This window comes from Dasypus novemcinctus, chromosome 4 (genome assembly GCF_030445035.2).
Source record: "Dasypus novemcinctus isolate mDasNov1 chromosome 4, mDasNov1.1.hap2, whole genome shotgun sequence".
Taxonomy (NCBI): Eukaryota; Metazoa; Chordata; class Mammalia; order Cingulata; family Dasypodidae; genus Dasypus; species Dasypus novemcinctus.
In genome coordinates this window covers 158,314,032-158,337,630 of record NC_080676.1, presented here as the reverse complement: position 1 = coordinate 158,337,630, position 23,599 = coordinate 158,314,032, and the positions used below count along the sequence as shown (strand labels likewise).

Sequence of the window (23,599 nt, the reverse complement as noted above, 5' to 3'; positions counted from 1 at the left end):
AGGGAAAGAGACAGAGCCCTTCGCCTGATAGTCTACAGCTGACCTTGTGGGTCAAGCAAGGCAAAGCCTAGAGAGCCTCATAGTCTACAGCTGTCCTTATGGAGAAAACAGGAGCTGAGCCCAGAGGAGCACAGGAAGCCTGAACCCTGGCAGATGTTGGCAGCCATCTTGCTCCAACATGTGAAAATAGACTTTGGTGAGGAAAGTAACTTATGCTTTATGGCCTGGTATCTGTAAGCTCCTATCCCCAACAAATATCCTTTATAAAAACCAACCAATTTCTGGTATTTTGCATCAGCACCCCTTTGACTGACTAATACAATGTGTCCCTAAATAATACATTGTATATATATGCTTGTTTTTAGCTTAATAAAAATGATACCATACTTTATATATTCTTTGCAATTTGCTTTTTCACTCAATGTTATGTTTCTAAGATCTATTCATATTGTAACCTGCATGTGTGGCTCACTTACTTTCATGACTGCTTAAAATTCATCATGTGAATATACCACATTTTCTTTCAGTGGACAGTTAAGAGTGTTTCCAGTTTCTTATTACACATAATACTGCTATGAACATAATTGTGCATGTTTATTTAGGGGATTGTTTGCATTTCCTTGTTGCTAAAGCAAATATCATGCAATGGATTGGCTTAAACAACAGAAATTAATAGGTTCACAGTTTTGAGGCTAGGAGAAGTCCAAAACCAGGCATCTTCAAGGCAATGTTTTCTCCCAGGAGACTATGGATTTCTGGGGCTGGGTGCCAGAAATCCTTGGTCCTTGGCTTTTTCTGTCACATGGCAATGTGCATAGCAACCTCTCCCTTCTTTGGTTTCTGATGATGTTCAGAGCCTGGCTGCTCCATCTGTGGCTTTCTCTTTCATTGTCTGAATTTCATTCTGCTTAGGAAGGATTCCAGTACAGGATTAAGACCTATCCTCATTAATTTGGGCCACACCTGAAATGAAGTAACCTCATCAGAAGCCCTATTTACAAGGACTCACACCCACAGGAGTGGGTTAAGTTTAAGAACATGTTTATCTGGGGCACATATAACTTCCACACCATCCCAGGGGCTTATTTAGGCATTGAACTGCTATGTTACTAGCATAAACCCTTGCTCAACTTTACAGAATAATGCTAAATTGTTTTCTAACATGTTTGTAGCAGTTTACACATGCACTAGCAGTGCATAAACTTTTCGCTTATTCACCTCCCTGACAAATTTAGAACTTTCAAATTTCTTGATTTTTGCCTATCTAGTGAGTTTAAATGATATCTCTTGTGGTTTTAGTTTGCATTTCTCCAATGACTAATGAAATTGATTATCCTTTCAAATGTGTATTCATCATTCATGTTTCCTCTTCTGTAAAATTCTTGTTTATATCTTCTGCCCATTTAATATGTGATGGACTTTTTCTTATTAGTTGTAGGATTTCCTGATATTCGGGAGGCTAATCCTTCATCACTTACATGGATTCCAAATGGCATCTCCACTTTACAACCTGTGGTCAACTGAATCATCCTTTCTTTTGTACTTCATAGTTTTACTGCCTCATTTAAGAAATCCTTTCTTATCCCAGATTCATATAGATATCCTTCAATACTTTCTCTTAAATGTTTATCTTTCATACCAAGTCAAGATTTTAATAACCTGTAATTGATTTCTGTGTACGCAGTAAGTAAAGAGTCCAACTTAATTTTTCCCATATATAACCAGTTGGCTGAAATTCCTTCTTTCCCCAGTGAACTGCAATGTACCTCTGGTATAAATCAAGTCTCCATTTATATAAGTGAATCTGTTTCTCATCTCTAGTTTGTTCATTGGTAAATGTGTCTATCCTTAAGCCATTATCACACTGTCTTAATGCATTAGTCAGATTAGCCTGCAGCTGGTCTAAATAGACTTGAGAGATTCTTGCCTTTCCATTACCTTCCTTGGTCACATCTGAAGTGAGCAGTAAGATTACACCAATTTTGGGAGTGAACAACTTCCTATGATAAAAATTATCCTCTCAGACATATTTAGAGAACTATATATGTTTCGATATGTAATAGGGTAAGTCCCTATGGTTTATTATTCTTCAGGATCACTTTGGCTCTTTTACTTTTGCACTTCCTTAGAATTTATTGAAACAATTTGTCAAATTCCATTTTAAAAATATTTTCAGAATTATTCCATTGCAATTGCATTAAATCTATAGAGCAGTTTCGGGAAAACTGACATCTTGAGGATGTTTAATTTTCATATCCATGAACATGGTAGATCTCTTAATTTATTTAAACCTTTGTTAATGTCTCTCAATAAATTCTATAATTTTCCTCGTAAAAGGTTTTGTACTTCTTTTGCTAGATTTATGCCCAGGTATTCTTTGTTGCTGGAGGAAATGGGATACTTTTTGTTGATATTATTGTTTTCTTTTTGTTGCCAATTATTGATATGTAGATTTTATAACCCAGACCACTGGCTAAATACTTTAAATAATTCTAATTTTTTTACTATTTTTATTGATTTTCTATGTATGTGATCATATCATCTGAAAATAATAGCAGTTTTGTTCCTTTCCAATTCAAGTAATTTTATTTTTTTCATTCTTTTATTTTATTTGTATTTTTATGAGCACTTATTTATTTTTTATTGTATTGTTTAGAAGAAACATAGATCACAAAAAATGTTACATTAAAAAATATAATTGGCCCAGTGGTTAGGGCATCCATCTACCACATGGGAGGTCCGCAGTTCAAACCCTGGGCATCCTTGATCCGTGTGCAGCTGGCCCATGTGCAGTGCTGATGCACGCAAGGAGTGCCCTGCCACACAGAGGTGTCCCCCACGCAGGGGAGCCCCATGTGCAAGGAGTGCACCCCATAAAGAGAGCCATCCAGCATGAAAGAAAGTGCAGCCTGCCCGGGAATGGTGCCACACACACGGAGAACTGACACAAGATGACACAACAAAAAGAAACACAGATTCCTGTGCCCCTGACAACAGAAGCAGACAAAGAAAACGCAGCAAATAGACACAGAGAACAGACAACCGGGAGGGGGGGAAGGGGAGAAAAATAAATACATAAATAAATAAATAAATAAATAAGAAGTTCCCACATACCCCACCCCCCACCCCACCCCCACTCCTCCCACATCAATAACTTCTTTCATCAGTGTGGCACATTCATTGCATTTGGTGAATACATTTTGGAGCACTGCTGCACCACATCAATTATAGTTTACATTGTAGTTTACATTCTCTCCCAGTCCATTCAGTGGGTTATGGCAGGATATATAATGTCCAGCATCTGTCCCTGCAATATTATTTAGGACAACTCCAAGTCCTGAAAATGCCCCCACATCGTATCTCTTCTTCCTTCTCCCTGCCCTCAGCAACACTGTGGCCATTTTCTCCACATCAATGCTACAGTTTCTTCCATTACTAGTCACAATAGTTCTATAGTAGAATACCAGTAAGTCCACTCTAATCCATATTTTCTTCCTCCATCCTGTGGACGCTGGGATGGTGATGTCCACTCCACCTCTATATCGAGAGGGGACTTAAATCCTACATGGTTAATGGATGTGATTGTGATCCGGAGTGTGATGGAGTTAGACTAAGATGTGACCTTTCTACACATGCCTCTTCTGCCACTTTCACTGAAACTGTGGTTGGTGCTGGGGTTGGTGTGTACCCAGGAGACTTGAATCTCTAGACTGGCCATGTGCCAGCTGGGCCCTGAGCCTAGCAGAGTTGAAACTCCTACTCTTCGGTTCATTGGACTTACCCAGGCCGGCTAACAGGGAGATGAAGATGGTCAATCACCACAACAGGGAAATTAGAGAGTCTATAACTGCAAGCACGCGAATCGCAATTCAAGTAATTTTATTTCTTTGTTGTATCTTATTTTTTTAAATTTATTTATTTTATTTCTCTCCTCTTCCCCCCCCCCCACCCCTGTTGTCTGTTCTCTGTGTCTATTTGCTGCGTCTTCTTTGTCCGCTTCTGTTATTGTCATGGGAATCTGTGTTTCTTTTTGTTGCACCATCTTGTTGTGTCAGCTCTCCCTGTGTGTGGCACCATTCCTGGGCAGGCTGCACTTTATTTCGCGCTGGGCGGCTCTCCTTACGGGGCACACTCCTTGCGCATGGGGCTCCCCTACGCGGGGACACCCCTGCATGGCACGGCACTCCTTGCGCGCATCAGCACTACACATGGGCCAGCTCCACACAGGTCAAGGAGGCCCGGGGTTTGAACCGCGGACCTCCCATGTGGTAGATGGACGCCCTAACCACTGGGCCACTGGGCCAAGTCTGCCGCCAGTTGTATCTTATTTGAACTGGTGAGGACATTTAGTATAACATTGGATACAAGAGGTGATAGTCTGATGATTAGGTTAATGTGTCAAATTGGCAAGGAAATGGTGCCCAGCTGTTTGGTCAAGCAAGCACTGGACTAATTGTAACACAAGGGCATTCCATGGACTTTAATCATCAGTGAGTAGATTGCATCTATGGCTGATTACATTTACAATCAACTGAGGAGATTGTCATCAGCAATGTTGACATCTTATCCAATCAGTTGAAAGCCTTAAAAGAAGAAGTGATTTTAGCATTCAGAAGAATTCCCAGCTCTACTTCTGATAGTCAGCAGTCTCCTGGGGAAGTCATCAAGGACCTTCATCAGAGCCCCTAGTTTGCAGCCTGCCCTAAGGAATTTGCACTTGTGCATCCCCATCATCACTTATGACAATTTTATGTCTCATGCTATTTACATATATGTTCCGTCAGTTCTGTTTCCCTAGAAAACCTTTATTAATACGGATAGCAAGCATTTACACATTGTTCCTGATTTAAATGAAATGGTTCTAACTTATTACCATTATTATTAAGTATGTATTTGCTTAGATTTTGGGTAGATACTGTTAGTCTTCTCCAAATTTGTTAGTAGGTGTTATCATGAATGGGTGTTGAATTTTATCAAATGGATTCTCTGCATTTATTGAAATGATTATATGGTTTTCTTCTTTCAGCCTGATAATATAACAAATGATCTGATAAACATTCTAATATTAAACCACCCTTGCATTCCTGAGATAAACCCAATTTGGTCATGTTATAGCATTTTTTTAAATAAACTGTTAGGTTTGCTTTGCTAATATTTTCCCTGGGATTTTTGCAACTATGTATGGAATGAGATCAGCCTTTCATTTTTTTTTTAAGATTTGTTTTTTTATTTCTCCCCCCACCCACCCCCACCCCCTGCTGCATTGTCTGTTCTCTGTGTCCATTCACTGTGTGTTCTTCTGTGTCTGCTTGTATTCTCATCAGGCAGCACTGAGGATCTGTGTCTCTTTCTGTTGTGTCATCTTGCTGCATCAGCTCTCCGTGTGTGTGGCACCACTCCGGGGTGGGCTGCAGTTTCTTGTGGGGCAGCTCTTCTTGCACAGGGGCCACTCCTTGCTTGGGGGGCACCCTTATATGGGGGCATCCCTGCATGGGCTGGTACTCCTTATGCACAGCAGCACTGCACATGGGCCAGTTCACCACATGAGTCAGGAGGACCTGGGTATCGAACCCTTGGACTGCCTATATGGTAGGTGGACACTCTATCTGTTGAGTGACATCTGCTTCCCTCATTTTCTTTTTTTGTCTTTTTCTTTCTTGTACTATATGTATAATTTTATTATCAGGATTAACTGCCTTGAAGAATGAGTTGGAAAGTGATCCTTCTCCTATATCCTGGGAGATTTTGTATACAATTATCATGAGCTCTTCCTAGAATATTTGACTGAACTCATCTTTAAAATTGTCTGAGCTTTGTGTTTTCTTTATGTGAAAAATTTTAACCCTGACTCTATTTCATAATTGGCTGTAGAATTTCTCAGGAATTTTATTTCTTCTCAAATAAGTATAATATATTTTAGAAAATTGTAAGATACATATTTTAGGAAATTGTCTATTTCATCTATACTTTCAATGTTATTGATAATATCCTTCTATAGTTTTAATTTCTGCTGTTTCTATGGTTATGTCTCCCTTTGCCTTCCCGATACCATTTATCTTTGCCTTCTATATTTTTTCCTTTATTCGTCTCATCAGAAGGTTTCCTATTTTACTAGTCTTTTCAAAGAACCAACTTTTAGCTTTATTGATCCTCTCCATTGTTGTTTTCTATTTTATTAATTTATACCCTGATCTTTATTGCCCTTTTCTGAGGCTTAAACCTGTTATTCCTTTTCTAATTTATTAAGATGGATATTCTCCACTTTAACTTTCAGACTTTCTTCTTTTCCAATATAAGCATTTAGGCCTGTAAAAGTTTCTTACTTTCCATATATCCCATACTTTCGACATATAGAATTTCAGTATCATTCAGTTCTAGGCTTTAAATTTCTATTATGGTTTCTTCTTTGACTCACACTGCTTAGATGTGTGTCTGTACATTACAAAACACATAGGAATTTGAATATTACTTTTCTGTTATTATTTTCTTAATTTTTTTGCACTGGTCTATATAATACCAGTTCTTTAAATTTTGTTTAGCTCTGATTTATGACCTATTGCATGGTCAGTTATGAAAATGTTCCATGTGTTTTTAAGAAAAGTGCATATTTGACATTATTGGCTACAGTGTTCTAAATATGTCCTTAAAATAAATCAAGTTTTTAAATAGTATTGTTCAAATCTTAATCTTTGATCATTTTCTATTTGACCTAACAATGATTATTAGAGGTATGCCGAATTTCCTAATATGATTGTGAATTTTCTCTATTTCCCCCAGTGTTCCATGCATTTTTACTATAAATATTGTGAATAAATTTTTATGTGAAAACTCAGAAATATTATATTTTCCTGGGGAATTTAGAATTTTATCATAATGTAGCAACCCTTTTATACTTAATAATATTGGTCTTAACATCTATTTTGTGTAATATTAATATAATTACTCCAACTTTCTTTTGGTTGGTATTTTTCCTAGTTTACCTTTTTTTTTCATGTTGTCACCTTCAATCTTTCTACATCCTAATGCTTTAGTATTTCTCTGATAAATAATGTAATTATATTTCCCAACTGAAAATTTTTACCTTTTAACAGAAAATTTTGTTCATATACATTCAAAGTGATTGTTGATATATTCAGACATATTTCTATCTCCTCCCTCTGTCTTTCTCTCTCTTTCTTACTGCAATTTCTATTTGTCCCAAATTTAAGACTTTTTTTTCTCCTTTCTTGTCTTGTTTTCAGTTCTGGGCCCTTTTTTGTTTGTTTGCTCTAACTCTATTTTCCCTTTTACTTCTTTTGGAAGACATATATTCTATTTCTCTTCTTTTGGTGATTACTCATAAAACTTAACCATACATCCTCATTGTAAAAGCTCAATTTAAATAATACCCTAATTCTCTTCTGAACAATTCAAGAATTTAGATTACTTTAGCTAACTCAAATCACTTCCTTTCAAACATACATGTTCTTTTTGACCAGAATTTTATTTCTGTCATTTTAACTTCCCGAAGAGACATTATTATTGTTATTATTATCACTATTAATGTTTGTTTAGATTTCCTACCTGTTCCCAATTATTTTGTTCATCATTTCTTCTTGTATGCCCAACTTCATTCTGGAATCATTTTTCTTCTTCTTGAAATACTTTTTTTTTTTTTAACATTTCCTTTAGTGAACATCTGTTGATAGAAAACTCTCTCTTTTCTAGTTTATCTGAAATTGTCTTTAGTATTTGTATTAGTCAGCCAAAGGGGTACTGATACAAAATGCCAGAAATCTGTTGGCTTTTATAAAGGGCATTTCTTTGGGGTAGAAGCTTACAGTTACCAGACCATAAAGCATAAGTTACTTCCCTCACCAAAGTCTGTTGCCACATGTTGGGCAAGATGGCTGCCTATGGCTGCCAGGGTTCAGTTTTCCTGGGGTCTTCTCTTACCAGGGCTCATTTCCCTCTGGGCTCAGTTCTTCTGTTTTCTCCACAAGGTCAGCTGTAGACTATGACTCTAGGCTTTGCCTCTTCCACAAGGCCAGCTGTAGACGATCAGGCGAAGGGTTCTTTCTCCCTGGGGCTCGATTCTCTCCATGCTCAGCTGCTTTGCTCCTCTGTATGCTTACCTACTGGACTCCAGCTCAAAACTCCAGCATCAAAACTCCAACTAATTCCTCTGCTCCCCAAGGGGACAGGGACTCAAAGTCCTACTGACCTGGCCCAATCAAAACCCTAACCATAATTTAATCACGCCCAGGTACAGACCAGTTTACAAACATAATCCAATATCTATTTTTGGAATTCATAAACCATATCAAACTGCTTTACACTGGGAACTGAACCTGGGACCTCTGATGTGGGAAGCAGGTGTTCAACCACTTGAGCCACATCTGCTCCCCTCAAGTATCTTAATATGTCATATTTTATCTCTCTAAGTCTCTATATGATGTTTTCTGAGAATTATTTCATATAGATCCTCCATTTTACCAATTCTGTTTCATTATTAAACTCATCTGCTAAATTTTTAAAATAGAATTTTTTTAAACTTTTACATTTACAGAAATTGAGGAAACAGAATAGAGATTTCACACCCTCACCTAGTCCCCTATAATTAACCTTTTACATTAGTGTGGTATATTCGTTACAATTAATTAACCAATACTGATACATGATCATTAACTATATTCTAAACTCAGGTTAAATTTCCTTAGTTTTTGCCTCATGTCCTTTTTCTGTTCCATGGTCTCATTCAGGATACCACATTATATCCAGCTACCATGTCTTCTTAGGCTGCTCTTGGCTGCAACAGCTTCTGAGACTTTCCTTGTTTTTGATAACCTTGACAATTTTAAAGGGTACTGGTCAAGTAATTTGTAGAATGCTCCTCTATTGGAATTTGTCTGGTGTTTTCCTCATGGTTAGATTGGATCTGCTGAAATTTAATTTCAATAATTATATTTTCTTTCTAAAAAGTACTATTTGGTTCACTTTCAAATCAGCCTGACAATGTTTGATAGTGTCTTATTCCTTGCTTATATTTTTTGGCTCATCTTTTATTTCTTTAAACATTTTCAACATGGTAATTTTACATTCTGTATGTAATTTGATTATCTGAAGAGTTGTCTGAATCTGTTATTTATGGTTACTTCTGGCTCTCCTTATGATATATTTCTTTCATAATTTTTTTATTGTAAGATCATATTTTGTTGAACTTAATCTCTGAGATTCCTGAGGGCCCACATTGGGGATTTTTTTCCAGAAACTTTCGTGTTTATTTTTGCTGAGAGCTGAGGTCACACCCAGCTCTGGGTCCCCAGCTTAGTGCAGATTAAATTCAGTTATCCCGGTGGGATGGAGTCTAAGGTTTAGTCTCCAGATCACAGCCTTACAAAGGGCATTTGCCCTCGCCACTATCCACATGTTTTACTGTTCATTACTCCCTACTCTTTGCTCAAGTTTCAGTTAAGGAGATACCTTTTTGGTAACGATTTTGGCCTTGGAGATTTGCCATACTTTTTAAGTCGTTTCTGGTTCTTTTTATTCCGTGTTTACCTGTACCTCCTGGTGTATAGCTATAGTAGCCACTTTAAAGTTGTTCACAATTTTAAATGCTGAGGGCTCCTCTCAGTATTTTAGCAGCCCATACTGTTGCCTGGTTTCACGCAATCGGGGCCACTTTCAGGGTAATCCAGTGAGTGAAAACACAGAAAAAAATGTAATTAAGATCCCTCACACACATTTTTGTCCATTTCACCTTTCCCAGGCCTCTTCCAGAAAGATGGGTTTTTATCTCGAGTTACCCCCGAGTACCCCTGAGAGCAGCTCACAACAGGGGCAGCTCTGAGGACAGGGTGTGGAGGCAAAAAACAATTGGTGGTGATTTCCCACGCGCATTCTCTGGCACAGAGAAACACACCTTTTTTTGGTCCTCTGAGAGTTTCTCTGAGATTTTGCTGTCAGCACTTGCTGCATAGTTCAGCACTGGGGCCACCCTCGGGTTAAAGTGACAAAATAAAAGAGAAGGATGAAAAATAGGAAATTTACCCCCAGACAAGTCAATCTTCAAGTTCCAGCTCTCTCCACAATCTTCCTGCTAATGTTAATTTTTCAGAGTCTTCAGAAGGTTCCTTTTTTAATTTTGTCTATAAGTTTTAGTTGTAGTTGGTGGGGGAAAAAATGCCAGAATTGAGCTTACTCCATCTTCACCAGCACCAGAAGTCCTGTACCTTACATTTTACATTAAAATTAAGGATTTTGTAGTTTTCCAGGACCCAGTTGCATTTTAGCTGAGGACCCTTCTTATGTAGTCTGACATAATGCTGGAAGCAGAAATCTCTCTCTTTTCTAAGGACTCGTTGCCACCTTTGTAGTTCATAATACAATTCAGATGTTTCCAATGAACAATATTAAATTGCTTATGTAGCGTTTCCTAAGTCTGCTCTTTCACTTAGTCAGAAGTATTTATTGGGAACCTCCGATGTTGAAGCTCTCTACTAAATGCTAGAGAGATGGAAATAAAGAAGACAAATGAACCCTCAGGGCATTCTCAATTCAACAATGGAAATAGATACCTACAGCTAACTGCAAACCAATGTGGTAAACACAGTGATAGGGTGTAACTGAAGGGTTATAGTCACCCTGGGCTCAATAATTCAAACTAGAGACTGGGCAGTCTCAGAGTGCTTTAAAAAGGAGGTCATAAATTAACTCCTAAAAGATGAGCAGGATTTTACTGGGGGATGGAAGGGCACTCAAGACAGAAGGAACAACATGCACGTAGGCCCAAAAATATAAATGCAAATGTCAGGATGGCCAGTGTGCCCAGGGAACAGGGTGCCACGGAATTTGGAGATCAGGTGTTTCATCTTCTTGCTCTCGACCAAAAGAAGCATTCCTTTTTCTAGAGAGTACTTTGTTCACTAAAAAACCTTTCTCAGTGTGACCTTATAATGATCTTTTTGATATGGAAAGTACACACCACATGCAAACACACTGATATAATCCTGGCAACTCTGCCTTTCTTACAATGCTAACCCAGTTGGTGGTTTTATTTTATTGCTTTTTCAAATACAGTAAAAATTATATTTTTAAGAAATGGACTGGGACCAAGGTCAATATATAAGACATGAATCTTTCCGGAGAAAAGGAAAAAAATCTATTTATCCTATACACGTTTTAAATATTTTACTGATAGCAGGAAATATACATTAATATTCTTTAACTCTTTTAAAATGAACCAGAAAAGAAAAAGTGAATAAAAGTTGAATTAGCATCCATGAACATTTATTTAAATTTTGCTTACTCATCTTATTTATTACATAATTAAATGTTCCTGCTTAAATGGTATTTATGGACAGGGTATTTTACTATAGAGATGAAACTCAGTATACTTAGAACAAACTCCAGAAACAATGTGTTGAGAATTGAATCATGTACCCCACAAAAGACATGTTCAAGTCTTAATCTGAATTCCTTTGGGTGTGAAACTGTTAGTAGGTGGGATCTTTGAAGATATTTTTATTCATCCATACGAGTAGAGTTTTTATAAGCAAAGGAAATGGGAAGCTAGAGTGAGTAGAAGCCAGAAAACAGAAGAAGCCAGAAAATGAGGCAGCTCACCCTGTGACAGAGACTGAGATACTAGCCAAGGAACCCCAAGGATTACCAGCATGATACCACCAGAATGCTACAGACATTGGGGAAAAACATGTCCCATTGAGATCTTGGTTAGGACTTCCAGCCTCCAAAATTATGAGACAATTCCTATCATTACAATCAACCAGTTTTGTAGTATTTGTCATAGCAGACTTGGCAAACTAAGATGCCAAGTCAATGATACTTCCCTCAACAAAGAGATCTGCCATTTACTTTAAAAAAAAAAAAAATTTTTTTTTACTGTTTTTTTCAGATACATACATCACAAAAAATGTTATATTAAAAAATATAAGAGGTTCCCATATACCCCACACCCCACCCCACCCCCACTCCTCCCACATCAATAACTTCTTTCATCGGTATGGCACATTCATTGCATTTGGTGAATACATTTGAATACGAATGTAGGATCTACATTTGGGTTTAGATCCTACATGGTTGATGGATGCAATTCTCCTGCTTGGACTTGTAAGCACTCTTGGTTCCCTGGTGTGGTGGTTGACCATCTTCACCTCCCTGTTAGCTGACCTGGGTAAGTCCAACAAACCAAAGAGTAGGAGTTGCAACTCTGCTGAGGCTCAGGGCCCAGCTGGCATATGGCCAGTCCAGAGATTCAAGTATCCTGAATATATACCAATCCCAACACCAACCACAGGTTCAAGTAAAGTGACACAAGAAGCATGTGTAGAAAGGTCACATCTGAGTCCAACTCCATCACACTCAGGAGCACAAATTCTTAAGTAGGGCCCACTGACAAGGCACTGAACTCCAGAGCTATCTGCCATGACCACAGAACCTGTGTGTCTCCATAACCCTCAAGATCACCAGTACCTAGGGTTGCATCTACTTTGGCTATCTCTGGGATCCTGCTGAGGTGTATGTAAGCATGACCCCTTTGATGAACTCCTGACTCTTTTTTGAAGACTCTTAGTCATATAAACTCATTTGTTTTTACCATTTCCCCCTTTTATTCAAGGTATTTTTTTAGTTGAATCACCAGTTAGTGATTGGTAGTAATCCCTCGGCACCAAGGAGGCTCATCCCCAGAAGTCATGTCCCACATTGGAGGGAAGGTAGTACATTTACATGCTGAGTTTGGTTTGGAGAGTGGGCACGTTTGAGCAACATAGAGACTCTCAGGATTGGTAACTCTTAGGCACCCTGCAGCTCCAGGCCTAGTTGAAATTTCAGGCACACAGGCTTATAAGCATAGTCATCAGTATCAAGGGCTCATCATTGGACCATCCTTCTTCACTGGTCTTTGCCCTTGTACTTGGAGGACTGTTGCTGTTCCATTGGGGAATGTACTTTTGAATCACTTTGTCTTATTGAGTAAGTAACCTATGATATACTGATATAATGAAATAATATAATTGCCATAAAAATAGAATAACCATAAAATTATACCATAGGAAAAAATTTATTGACAAGGAAAGTGCTCAAGGTATTATAGAAAACCAGGTTGCAGAATAGTATCATGGAATTTCTCAGAAATTGTAACTCCAAAATATAAAGAAAGATCTACATGACAAAGGAACAGTAGGTATCTCTTGGAGTGAGATTACAATTACTTTTAAATTGATTTTATTTAAAACTGAATAGATATGAAAGGTATAAAAAAGTTGAAGCATACAATGTAATGATACAATGACCATCCAAGTGCCCACTACCCAGGTTAAGAAACAGAATATGAACTTTGTTTTCAAAGTTCCTTGTGTGCCCACCCAATTCTTACATCTAACCTCTCACTCAGAAAGAAATTATTATCCTAAACTTTTTTTTAGCATTTTCTTGGTTTTTTCTACATACTTTTTACCATATCTGCTTGAATTGTTTGACAAAATATTATTTATATTTGCAGGATTTTGAACTTTCATTAATTCAACAAGTTTTGGTTTGTTTGGTTTTTTTTGTTTGTTTTTTGTTTTTTTTTTAGGTTTGATCATGTGTCCTAAGTGCCAGGATACAATGGAGAACAAAAAGGGAAAAATCCCTACCTTCACAGAGCTTACATGCTAATGGGGAAGACAAAACACCAAATTTGATAAATACGTAGTATACAGTATTCTGGATGTTTAAAATAAGAAGAGAAATGTGGGGCTCAGTAGCCAGTAATTCAGTGTTGTTAATTATATTCACAATGCTGTGCTACCATCACCACCATCCATTACCAAAATTTTTCATCATCCCAAATGAAAACTCTGTACAATTTAAACATTAACTCCCCGTTCCCTACCCCCACTCCAGCCCCTGATAACCTATATTCTAGTTTCTAACCCTATTAATTTGCTTATTCTAATTATTCCATATCAGTGAGGTCATAGAATATTTGTCTTTTTGTGAATGGCTTTTTTCACTCAACATGATGCCTTCAAGGTTCAGCCATGTTGTTGCATGTATCAGAACTTTATTCCTTTTATGGCTGAATAATATTCCATGTGTAAATGCCTCATTTTTTTCACCTATTCATCAGTTGATGGACATTTGAGTTGTTCCCACCTTTTGGTTTTCCTGAATAACACTGATATGGACATCCATGTACAAGTGTTTTGTGGACATACATTTTCATTTCTCTTGGGCTGATACCCAGGAATGGAATTGCTGGGTCATATGGTAACCATATATTTAACTTTTGAGGAGCTACCAGTTTTCCAAAGTGCCTACACCATTTCACTTTTCCATCAACAATATATAGTTTCCAAATTTTCCACATCCTCACCAATATTTATTATTCCTCCTTTTTATTATGGCCATCTCAGTGGGTGTGAAGTGATGTCTCATTGTGGTTTTGATTTGCATTTCCCTAATGACTGATGATGTTAAACATTTTTTCTCATGCTTATTGACCACTAGTGTATCTTTTTTAGAGAAATGTCTATTCAAATATTTTGCACATTTTTAATTGGATTATTTGACTTTTTGTAGTTGAGCTGCAAGAATCATTTATATATACTGGAAACAAGTTCCTTGTTAGATGATTTGCACATACTTTCTTACATTCTTTAGGGTATTTTTAACTTTCTTGATGTATTCTTTGAAGGAATGTTTTTTATTTTAATAAACTCCAATCTATCTTTTTCTTTAGTTACTTGTGCTTCTGGTGTCATAGCTAAAAAACTATTGCCTAATCCAATGTCACACAGACAAACTTATATTTTATTTAAAGAGTTTTATAGTTTTAGATCTATACTTAGCTTTTAGACTAAGTCTTTGGTTCTTCTGCATGTGCATATTCAGTCATCTCAGCACCATTTGTGGAAAAGCCAATTCATGCCCCATTTAATTGTCTTGGCACTCTCATTGAAAATCAGTGTACCATAGAGACATGAGTTGATTTCTGGATTCTCTATTCTATTCTAGGGATCTTTATATCTAACCCTATGTCAGGACCACACTCTCTTGATTATTCTTTCTTTATATTAATAGTAATTTTCAAAATCAGGAAATGTGAGTCCTTTTACTTTGTTCTTCTTTTTTCAGATTGTTTTAGCTAATCTGGGTCCCTTGTATTTTCATATGAATTTTAGGGTCAGCTTTTCCATTTCTGAAGAAAAAGGAGCTGGGATTTTGATAGGGATTGTACTGGATCTGTGGATTGATTTTGGTTATATTGCCATGTTAACAATATTAAACCTTCTAATCCATAAACACAGGATGTTTTCCCATTTATTTAGATCTTCTCCAATTTCTTTCATTGGTGGTTTTCCATGTACAAGATTTGCATTTCTTTTCTTAAATGCAATCTTAAGTGTTTAATTCATTTTGATGCTATTGTAAATTGAATTGTTTTCTTAATTTCATTTTCAGATTGTTCATTGGAAGTGTATAGACATAAAATTGATTTTTATATATTGATCTTATATCCTGAAAGCTTGCTGAATTTGTTTATTAGCTCCAGTAATATTTTTTGTGGATCCCTGAGGACTTTCTATATACAGTATTATGCCCTTTGCAAATAGACATAATTTTACTTCTTCCTTTCTAGTCTGGATGCATTTCATTTCTTTTGCTTCCCCAATTGCTCTGGCTAGATTATCCACTAAAATGTTGAAGACAAGTGATACAAGGAGATACCCTAGTCTTGCTAGTGTTGCTAGGGTTTTACATTGACTTAGTTTCATATATTGGACCAACCTTGCATTCCTAGGGTAAATCCCACTTGGTCATAATGTATAATGCTTTAATATGTTGCTGGATTCCATTTTCTATTATTTTGTTAAGGATTTTTTCATCTGTATTCATAAGGAATGTTGGTTTGTAGTTTTCTTTTTTGTTATGTCTTTTTCTGGTTTGGTATCACAGTAATACTTACCTCATAGAATGAGTTGGGATATTTCCACCTCTTCTATTTTTTTTAAAAGTGTTTGTGAAGGACTGATGTTACTTCTTCAAATGTTTGACAGACTTCACCAGTGAAATCATCTCAGCTTGGGCTTTTCTTCGTGGATAGTTATATATATATCACATATATATATATGCTTTATATTACATATATATGTATATATGTATCTTTTATTACAGAAGTTGTGAACTTATGAAACAATCATGCACATGTGTGGAATTTCCATACAGCACCACTTCACCAACAAAGCACACCATTGTGGAACACTTGTTACAGATTATGAGAAAATATCATTGGACTATTACCACTAACTGGTCCATAGTGTACCTTTGGCATTTTTTCCATACCCCACCCCTATTATTAACACAATACATCTTTGGCAGTGATGCAAAAATATTACAGTATTGCTGTTACTATAGTCCATAGGTTACATTAATTGTATTTTTCACATGCTTCTCCACATTTCCACCACCCTGCAATAGTGACGTACTTCCATTCTAGTTCACAGAAGGGCGTTATTGCATTTGCACTATTAACCACAATTCTCATCCACCTCTGGGTTCACTGTGTTATTCAGTCCCTAGATTATTCTCTAGATTTCTTTCAATTGACATTTACATCCCTAGCCTACCCTTTTCAGCCCCATTCCCTTTTATAAACCAGCTACATTAGTTACTCACTATAATGTGTTACCATCAATTCTATCCATTTCCACACTTTTAAACCAAGTTAATTAAAACTTCTACATAATACAAGTGCTTTACATCCGTGCTTTACATCCTTGGTTAAATTTATTCCTAAATATCTGATTCTTTAAGTCACTATAGTAAATGGATTTTTTTCCTGACTTCTTCCTCAAATTGTGCATTACTAGTGTATAGAAACACCACTGATTTTCCTTATTGATCTTGTATCCTGAAACTCCACTGAAATCATTTATTAGCTCTAACAGTTTTGTTGTAGATTTTTTGAGACTTTCGAGTTATAGGCTCACATCATCTGCAAATAGTAAAAGTTTTACTTCTTCCTTTCTGATTTGGATGCCTTTTATTTCTTTTTCTTGCTTGATTGCTCTAACTAGAACCTCTAGCACTAAACTGAAGAACAGTCATGACAGTGGGCATCCTTGTCTTTTTCCTGATCTCAGTGGGAAAGCTTTCAGTCTTTCACCTTTGAGTACGATGTTAGCTGTGGGGTTTTCATATATGGTCTTTATCATGTTAAGAAACTTTCCTTCAGTTCCTATCTTTTGTAGTATTTTTTATCAAAACAGATGCTGTATTTTGTCAAATGCCTTTTTTGCATCAATCAATAGGATCATGGGACTTTTCTTCTTTGATTTATTAATGTGGTGTATTATGCTGACTGATTTTCTTAGGTTGAACCACCCTTGCATGCCTGGTATAAAACCCACTTGATCATGATGAATAATTCTTTTAATGTGTTGTTGGATTCAATTAGCAAGTATTTTGTTGAGGATTTTTACATCCATATTCATTAGGGAAATAAATCTGAATTTTTTTTGTAATACCTTTATCTGACTTTGGTATTAGGGTGATATTTGGCTTCATAGAATGAGTTTGGTAGCATTCCTTCTTGTTCAGTTTTTGAAAGAGCTTGAGTAAGGTTGATATTAAATTTTCTTTGAATGCTTGGTAGAACTTACCTGTGAAACCATCTGTTCTGGGCTTTTCATTTTGGGGAGCTGTTTGATGACTGTTTTAATCTCTTTATTTGTGATTGGTTTGTCAAGGTCTTCTATGTCTTCTATGGTCAGTGTAGGTTGTTCGTACATTTCCAGGAATTTTTCCATTTTGTCTACATTGTCTAGTTTGTTAGCATACAGTTGCTCATGGTATCTTCTTATGATCTCTTTTATTTCTGTGGGTCAGTATAAATGCCCCCATTTTCATTTTTTATTTTATTTATTTGCATCTTCTCTCTTTTTTTCTTTGCCAGTCTAGCTAAGAGTTTGTCAATTTTGTTAATCTTCTCTAAGAAGCAACTTTTGGTTTCATTAATTCTCCCTATTTGTTTTTTGTTCTCAATTTCATTTATTTCTGCTCTGATCTTTATTTCATTTTTTCTACCTGCTTTGGAAATAGTTTACTGTTCTTTTTCTAGTTCTTTCAGCTGTGTAGGTAAGTCATTGATTTTAGCTCTTTCTTCTTTTTTAATGTAAGCTTTGAGGGCTATAAACTTCCCTCTCAGCACTGTTTTCACTGCATCACATACGTTCTGCTATGTTGTGCTCTCGTTTTCATTTGTCTCAAGATATGTACTGATTTCTTTTGCTCTTTCATCTTTGACTCACTGATTGTTTAATAGTGTGTTTTTTAATCTCCATATATTTGTAATTTTCCCCTTTTTCTGTCTCTTGTTGTTGTGGATAGTTTTTTGTTCTAATTCAATCACTTCATTTGTTATAAGTTTATTCAAATATTCTACTTCTGGCTTCAGTTTCGATATTTTTGTGTTTCTAGAAATATGTTCATTTCATCTATGTTATCTAAATTTTTAGATATACAATTGTTCATAGTATTCCTTTATAATCCTTTTTATTTATTTAAGTTCAATAGTAATGTCCCCTCTTGAATTTCTGAGCTTAGTAATTTAAGTCTTCTCTTTTTTATCTTCTTTGTCTAGCTAAGGGTTTGTTAAATTTATTGATCTTTTCCAAGAAGAAACTTTTGGTTTCATTGACTTTCTTTATGATTTTCTATTCTCTAGTTTCTTTCTTTCCACTTTCATCTCTATTATTTCCTTCTTTTGCTTGCTTTGGATTTAGTTTGCTCTTCTTTTTCCAATTTCTTAAGGTGGAAAATTAGGTTATTGATTTGAGATCTTTCTTCCTTTTATAGCTATAAATTGGTATAGTTATAAATTTTCCTCTAAGCAGTACTTTAGCTGCATCCCAGAAGTTTTGTTATATTGTATTTTCATTAATCTCAAAGTATTTTCTAATTTCTCTTGAGAATTCTTCTTCAACCATTTGATTTATGTGCTTAATTTCCATATATTTGTGAATTTCCCAACTTTCCTTCTGTAATTGATTTATCATTTCATTGTAATTAGAAAACATACTTTGTATGATTTCAATCTTTTGAAATTTACTGAGATTGTTTTATGGCCTAACACATGGTCTATCCTGGAGAATGTCCCATGTCCACCTGAGAAGAATGTGTATTCTGCTATTGTTAGATGACATGTTCTAGAAATGTCTGTTAGGTCTTCTTGGTTTATAATATTGTTAGTCTGCTATCTCCTCTCATTGTTTATCTTTGTATAGCTCTTATATCCATTTTTGAAAGTGAGTATTTTTGTTGAATTTTATTTTTCTCCCTTCGAATCTGTCCATTTTTGCTTCATGCATTTCAGAGCTCTCTTATTGTGTGCATATACTTTTATAATTCTTATAATTTCTTAGGTTGGCCCTTTTATCATTATAAAATGTCCTTCTTTGTTTCTAATAATACTTTTTTCTTTAAATCTATTTTGTCTATCTGATATCAGGATAGACACTCTAGCTCTTTCTTTCTTTCTCCCTCCTTCTCTCTCTCAATCTCATACTGTTGCATAGTGTATCTTTTCCAATCTTCTGACTTTTAAGCTATTTGTGTCTTTGAATCTAAAGTGTGTCTCTATAGACAGCAAATAGTTGAATCATATTTTTATCCATTCTGCCATTCTCTGCCTTTTGATTGGAATGCCTAATCCATTTACATTTAGTATAATTACAAATTTACATCTGCCATTTTGACATTTGTTTTCTATATGCCTATTGTCTTTTTTTCTTCTGCTTCTTTGTTGCTGTCTTCTTATGTGTTAAACAGATATTTTCTAGTGTACCATTTTAATTCCCCTGTCTGTTTTTTTACAATATATTTTATTTTTTAGTGGTCACCATGGGATTACAATTAAAATTTCAATTTATAGTGTTTTAGTTCAAATTAATACCAATCATTTTAATAGGGTGCAAAAATATTGCTCCTTATAGCATCATTCCCTTCCCCCCCTCTGAAATGTTATTGTCATCAAACAAATTATGTCTTTATATGTAATTGATTTTTTAAAAAGATTTATTTATTTATTTATTTATTTATTTATTTATTTATTTATTTCTCTCCTCTCCTCCCCCCACCCTGGTTGTCTGTTCTCTGTGTCTATTTGCTGCATCTTCTTTGTCTGCTTCTGTAGTTGCCAGCAGCTCAGGAATCTGTGTTTCTTTTTGTTGTGTCATCTTGCTGTGTCAGCTCTCTGTGTGTGAGGCACCATTCCAGAGCAGGCTGCACTTTCTTTCGCTCTGGGTGGCTCTCCTTATAGGGCACACTCCTTGCAGGTGGGGCTCCCCTACACAGGGGACACCCCTGCATGGCAGGGCACTCCTCGCATGCATCAGCACTATGCACGGGCCAGCTCCACACGGATCAAGGAGGCCCTGGGTTTGAACTGCGGACCTCCCATGTGGTAGACGGACGCCCTAACCACTGGGCCAAGTCCGCCGCCACGTAATTGATTTATAATTATCACTTTATTCTGCTGTCTGTTAAATAATATAGGTAAAAAAACATTACAAACAAAAAATGCATTTATACTATCTTTTATATTAACCATGTAGTTATCTTTACCAATGCTCTTTATTTCTTCATGTGGATTTACGTTACTGACTAATGTCCTTCCATTTCAGCCTGAAGAGCTTCCTTTAACATTTTTTGTAGAAAAGAGCTTCTAGTAATAAATTCTCTCAATTTTTGTTTATCCTTAATGTCTTAATTTATCTTTCATCTGTGAAGAATAGTTTTGCTGGATATAGAAATTTTGGTTGAAAGTCTTTTTTCTTTCAGTGTTTTGAATATGCTACCCCTTTCCCTTCTGGCTTCCATGGTTTCTAATGAGAAAGCAGCCATTAATATTTTTGAGGATCCTTTATACATGATGATTTGCTTATTTCTTGATGCTTTCAAGATTCTCTACCTTTGTATTTTGACAGTTTGATTATGTCTGTGTGAATCTCATTAAGTTAATCTTAATTGGAGTTTGTTAAGCTTCTAAAATGTGTAAATTAAAGTTTTTTGTAAATTTAGGATGTTTGGGCCATTATTTTTTCAAATATTCTCTCTGCCCCCTTTCCCTCCCTACTCCCCTTCTGAAACTCCCATTGTGCATATGTTGGTATGCTTGAGTGTATCCCACAGGTCTCTGAAGCTCTGTTCATTTTTATTCATTCTTTTTTCTTTCTGTTGCTCAAAGTGGATAATTTCAATTGACCTATCTCCAAGTTTGCTGATTCCTTCTTCTGCCAACTCAATTGGCTATTGAGTCCTTCTAGCAAATTCTTATTACAATATTTTTTTTCAGTTTGGGAATTTATATTTGTTTTTATATATAATTTCTCTATTAGCATTTATATTGTGTGAAACATCATTCTCAAAATTTCCTTTAGTTCTTTAAGCATGGTTTTCTTTAGTTCTTTGAACATATTTAAATAGCTGATTTAAAGTCTTTGGGGTTAAATAAATAAATAAATAAAGTCTTTGGGGTGCTGGATATTTAAATGATTACCACCTGCAGCTGTCAGAGTCTGAGCCAGCACCAGCCCCATGCCAGCCCTTTGCTCTTCCTCACACTCTCAAAATGTGAATGTTAGCCTCCATCACACTTTCCCTGACTGACATACAGAATCCTCACCTTATGCTTCTAAGGCAACTCTGCAGAAATTCTAGGTATTGAAAAGAAAATATCAATATTACCAAAATGTTCACAGTACTTACAGATGTTGAGCTGTTTCCTTTGGTAAATACTCCTTTAGTTAATTTCCAGGGTTCTAAAAAAGTTGAACCTCATGTACTCATTGCTTTTATGAAGGATTTCCAGAAGTTGTTATTCCACGATCCCTGATGGCACCCTCTTACTTGTTTCCTAAGTTCTTCAGACCTACCTACCAAGTTCTAACTCTCTCTTCAGCTAATACCAATCACCTGTTAAAATCTCTATTTATAGTTTTAAAGAGCTTTATTGAGATTTAATTCATGTACTATCCAATTCGTCCATTCAAATTGTACAATTCAATGCTTTTTAGTATTGCCAAGTTGTATAACCATCACCACAATCACTAATCTACTTTCTATCTCTATAAATTACCTTATCTGGAAATGTCATATGAATGGAATCATATAACATATGGCCTTTTGTGACTAGCTTCTTTCACTTAGTGTAATGTTTTCAGGGGTAATTCATTTTGCAGCATGCATCAATACTTCCTTCTTTTTCATGGCCAAATAAATACCACTGTGTATTTTCTGTATATTCCATGTAAATTCCATATTATATTTTATTTATCCATTCACCATTTGAAGGACATTGGGGTTGTTTCCACCTTTGATGGAATGCCTCTATAAACATTCATGAACACATTTCTGTGTGGGCATGTTTTCATTTCTCTCCACATAGATTTTAATTTTGGTTATTGTATTTCTTTATTTCTAAGTCTATTTAATTATTTATATGGCCAGAAATGAAAGCATAGGTGGATTTTATTTTTTTGCTGATCTGTATTTTCTAGTCAACTTACAATGAAAATGTACTTCCTTTATTAGAGAAACCAGTTATTTTATCACCTTTTCTCTTGTGCGTGCCTCATTATGAGCCCATATATCCCTATCATCACCTGTCTTCCCTCTTACACTCCCAAAAAGAGATTAGAAAATCAGCAATTCTGAAAAGTAGGGGGTGGGGTGAATGAAGGTCATATTGCTCTTTTCTTTTCAGTACCTAGAAGTCCTGCAGAGCGTGTTTTTGCAGCATAAAGTGACAATTCTGTGGATCAGGCAGGGAAACAGTGGCCCTTAGTATCATTCACAATTTGAGATTAGGACAAAGAGCACGGGGCATGGGTGCTGGTGCTGGCTCAGGCTATGACAGCTGCAAGCGGGTCAGTCACTGAAACCCCCAGCACCCCAGTTTTTCTTTGGCTGCCAGGAACAAGTGCAGTACGAGAGAGCACTTTGTCACCCTGAACCCTTCTGTGTAAACACCCACATGGATCCTCTTCTCCCCACCCCACCTGCATTCAGCCTTAAACCTTTGCCTAAACTATCCCATTAGCTGCCCCAAGGGACAGGATGCTGAAGGACCGCCTGCCAGGCTGCTTTCCTGAATGAATGAGCACAGGGCCACATCACGACGTTGGTGGGCCTACACTCATTTGCTTTCATGGCCCCCTTCCTCTAAAAAAATAAATTGTATTTTAGATCTGTGTTAGGTATAAAGACGAATTTATTTACATTTTTTTACACCTAAAATTTCACTTTTTTCTGATTTTAAAAGTAAGTAAAACACTTGTGGGGGGCCCTAAAAGTAACATGGCCCTAAGAACTGTGTCTACCTGTGAAATGGAGAGGCCAGCCCCAAATGAATGCATGAACGATTGCTTCTATTTCCTGACAGTTTTATAAAAAACCCTTTGACCTTGGAGAAGATGCACAAGTGGCATATCTGATATTTTACACCAAGTCTGTGGCTTGTTTTCTTTTCTAAGATAGGCAGGGTTTCCCTCATTCTGCCATGGCTTGTTCAAAAGAAAGTGCCTCCTGACACCTGGGCTGCCGGTAGCAA

The 23,599-nt window shown here is 36.3% G+C and overlaps 1 protein-coding gene across 1 annotated transcript in view; it reads left to right on the top strand.

The window, feature by feature from the left end:
- KCNJ6 (potassium inwardly rectifying channel subfamily J member 6) overlaps positions 1-23,599 on the top strand; it is a 327,087-nt gene that overhangs the window by 287,341 nt on the left and 16,147 nt on the right. The gene's annotated exons all lie outside the window — the stretch shown is intronic.